Source organism: Lagopus muta, chromosome Z (genome assembly GCF_023343835.1).
Source record: "Lagopus muta isolate bLagMut1 chromosome Z, bLagMut1 primary, whole genome shotgun sequence".
Classification (NCBI taxonomy): Eukaryota; Metazoa; Chordata; class Aves; order Galliformes; family Phasianidae; genus Lagopus; species Lagopus muta.
The window spans coordinates 48,878,553-48,882,949 of record NC_064472.1 but is presented as its reverse complement, the minus strand read 5'-3'; positions in this window follow the sequence as shown (position 1 = coordinate 48,882,949).

Here is a 4,397-nt window from a genome sequence, read left to right as displayed (position 1 = left end):
CTCTTTCTGTAGTGCTGCAGATTTCCTTATCTTTGTCTTTGTGATATTTTCTGAACAGCAAAAAACTGTCACTTCTCCCTTCACTTATTACCTTCTTTTCCACCTTGGGTGCACCAATTCATTTCAGTGCTTAGCACAATCCAAAGCAAGTACTATTGTACAAGACTATTGTAGGCACGTAGTAGTGTCATCTGAACTGGTAAACAAAAATACTCAATAAACAGAAGGAGTTTTTAACTGTTTAACAGATCTCCATTTCATTCTACCCAGAATCTCCATTTTGTCCTATGCAAACCATCAAACATGGGGTCTTGCTGGATTATATCCTTCTGTATTTAAATTTCCAAGCTGGAGTTGCTCTCAGTCACAAGCTTGTAACCTACTTTGTAGATTATTTTTCATTACCATTTTTACAAGAGATAAATAGTCAGTGATAAAACTGATAAAAAAGCAATCATAAAGGATAACCTGGTTCTCTTGACCAGCCATTGAAAAGGCTGCAGGATAAAATGCTAGCACCTTAGCAACTGGTCAGCTCACTAGGAATATCTTCAAGATGAGATAAAATGTGTGGAAATATTACATACCTGTTTTTTTTCTAATGCTTGTTAAAAAGTTGTATTTCAGCCTAAAACTAACACCTAGACTTCAGAAGGAAGGGCTTGCTTTGCCAAAATGAAATGCAGCAGATCTGTCTTGTGCTTTGTTTTTAGGGAATGTCTGAGAACTTGATAAAGGCACAGACCTTTTCTAAGCCCTCTGATATTCATACCAGCAGCAGTCCATGGTGCCAGGTGGAGCTCTTTTTTGAGTGGTTGCAAATGGCACTTGTGCAGCTGCTTCACAAGGAAATTTGTGGGGCTTCATGATTATAATTTCTTCTTTGTGTGGGGAATAAGAAAAGAATCTGGTCCTGTTATATGTAACGTATATGGCCATATCTTGCAAAGAGAAATACTGCTGTTTCTGCCCAACCTCTTCTCCTCTATCACAGCCCAAAATAAAGCCTTTACCAAAGTGGACCATTACTTGCCCTTGGTGACAAAGGTTGCTGCCTTTTGTTACATACTGCTCATACCGTAGCAGAGGCTTTTTTTGTTGTGCATTTACACTTACTGTGTAGATTTAAGCCCTGGCATACAGGGATTACTTTCCACACCAGAGATACAGTAATCTCATAAAGAGGAATTTCTGTGTTCCTTGGTGTTCCAGTCAGCATCAAAACTTTAATGAAGTTCCTTGACTGAAATTAAACTGCACCCTCACAGCTGTGATGCTGCCTGTCACTGCAGGTTGACTCAGATAAGCATTTAGAGCAGAAATGCCTGTGTACAGCCTCCTTGTGCAGTGATCTCCCACAGGCCAGCTGCCTGTTCTGACTAGTGGTAGAGTAGCCTTCATTTAGGGATAAGTTGACAAAAGTAATTTTTAAGAAGCAAGAAAATGAACAGTTGAGTTTTTTCGGCGCATGAAGTTTCTAAATTGATAAGGTAGATCCTAGGCTAGAAATATACCCTGACACTTCAGATATAGGTCATTGGATGATGTTTTACTATTCTTGTACTACCTAGGATCAATGCAAAACAAAAGCAGAGGATATCCATCAGAGTCAGAGAAACCAGTAGTTCTTCGTGAGGAGGGGAAAAATTAATGCAGGAATGATCTCTGCAAGTACTCTCTGCAGTTCAGCTGTCTTGTGTCTGGATTAAATAATGATATAAGGAGACAATGGTAAACAATGTCTGAGTTTGCTAACTTGGCTGACCTTGTTCCTCAGGCAAATGGGTGCTTGTATATTACTTCTACCACCGAAATAAACAACTACAACCTGTAAAAGAGTATATAGACCTCTAACGTAGTCAGATTAAGCTGCTCTTTCTTAATGCTTTTCTCATTAAGAAAGTAAGCTACTGTAAGAATAGTGGCAGTGACATGGGTAGAGCCAAAGGCAACAAGGATGTGGGGCAGCAAAGATCCACAGAAATAACCAGTGCCAGTGTCCTTATGAGGTGCAGCTCTACATCAAAGTTGTGCTATGGACATTTTTTCGGGTGACGATGCATTACTGAGCATAAATACTATTTAATTTTTGCTAAAGCTAAGTTGTAGTTCTGGATACTCACACAGAATCACAGAATTGTAGGGGTTGGAAGGGACCTCCAGAGATCATCGAGTCCAACCCCCACTCTTTAAGACATGTTGTGTTCCCACACAAGCACTCCATGTCTTCCAGTCTTCGTATTTCCAAGGAGGAGCTACTGTGTCAGTCTGCAGTGATCAGCTGCTGCGTCCATTCTAAGCGCTGCTTTATCCTTCATGGCTGATGGAACATTTTTTTTAGAATGTTTTGTTGATAACAGAAGGTTGTTCTCTGATTGCTTTGCTTTGTTTTATCCTGACTTCATGTAGCCAGCATTTTACTTAAAGAGATTTTTCTTTTCTCTACACACCCACTCTATTCCTGTTGAAACACGTGAATGTGAGAATATGGCCAGAAAGAAGAATGTAAACGGTAGCTGACAGTAGCAGCCTTGTCAGATAGAATGCAAATAACTCACTGAGCACAATGGTTTTGTTGCAATGTGCAACAAAAGGAGGAGAGAACAGCGGCGTTCAAGGTAGGCAAAGTTACCTTCTTCCACAGTAGTGGGGAGAAATGATGTATGCTCTGAAAAACACGCTGTGGACTATGGATAAATGTTGGGCATGATTTAACAATATCAAAGGATGTTTTCCCTCAGGTCAAATACACAGGAAAAAAAAATCAGCTGCTTTGTTCTTTCTTCACATAAAGCAGACCTTTATTAGATCAATCACACTGTACTTGACTGTAAAATCAATTTCAAGCCTTTGCTTTCTGGTAGTATTTTCTTGTGTTTTTATAAAAATCATCCTAAAGAACTGAACAAGACTATATGCAATTTATTTCATCCCACCAGTATTATGCATTAGACAATTTTTTTATATATGTACCTATTGTTACTTCTGTTCATGTGTGGAATATTCTTTTTTTTCCTTTCTACTTCTGGTGTCCCTTTTCTGTAGGCACTGTGTACAGTCATAAGCTTCCACACAAAGACAAGGGCAGTGGTAGAGAAGAAGAGTCTGGAGAGGGTTCCAGGCAGAATGCTGAGCTGGCAAGAGTTAATGTAAAAACGGTGTAGTGACATGCACATTGAAAGTTATTTTCTGTAGCAAAGACAAAACTAGTGTTCATTTGTAGATGCATTGCTGCTATTTAACAGTGGTGGAGAACATCTGACAGCACTGTTACATTACACAGTGAGCTATGGAAGTGAGCTGGGCTGCAGCTAACAAAGCTGTATCCTAATTCATTCATTTTTCCTATGGAATTTCAGCTACCTCCGTGTAGGATTTTTTGGTGTTTTTCCTGGGTGAATCAAATTTTCTCTAAGATCCACTGGGCTGAAATGTTGTGTGACTTCTCCCTGTCTCAAAGAACCACCATCTTTGCTAGAAACCTCCCATAACGAAGCCACTTACTGCCACTGTACCTGCAGGAGTTCAAGGGCCCCTGTGTCATGAGCTAAACACCTTCCTCATAACTTTGCCTTTCAGTGGAGATCTTCATTTCAGCAGTGACCAATCTCACCTTGCAAATATACAACTATATATCCTATTACAGTTAGGACATCTGTAAGCTTAATGCTTTCTGCCTTGATACCTGGAATTTTCTGACTTTAGAGAGCTCAGCATGTTGATCACATTGAAACATACTGCTGTGTACATACATACTCCCATGCAAACTCCAGTGGAGTATTCATTCTATTGATTAAATTTCAAGTACACTCTCCAAGGCAAAGGAGAAAATTATAGGAAGATTAATCATATTTCTTTTCCTCTTCTTCCTTTCCTCTTCTTTTCATGTGTCTGCAAGGTGCTTACTTACTTGATTACTCATTGTTCAAACCCAGCAGCAATTTTGTCTTGTAGCTTTGTGTCTCACACAAACCTTCTTTTGGGATGATGGGAAGAAAAGATCCTGCAAGGATGGTGAGTTCTGTGCTAGGACTGTGAGGTGTGTTGCAGCTGGACTGTGAGATGTACCTGTGTGCAGCAGCACGGTCTCAGATGTGGATGATCCAAATCCCTTATTACAAGTTCTCACATCACTTTTATACCTTCACAAGTTCTCTTTTTCTAGCTTTCCCATTCCCCCCCTATAACTTTCTCATCCATCTTTACACGTCAACAGAGTGCTCTACAAAACACTCTTCAAATGTTCACACAGGCACTTATCCAATCAGAGCCGTGAGATGTTTTTTCTTCTTCTAGAGGTGTCCTTGGTTCTCATGCTGTTTATCTTGCTCCACAGCTGATGAACTGAACAGTTTTTCTTGTATTCCCACACCTGTGGTGAATCAATTAACATGGGT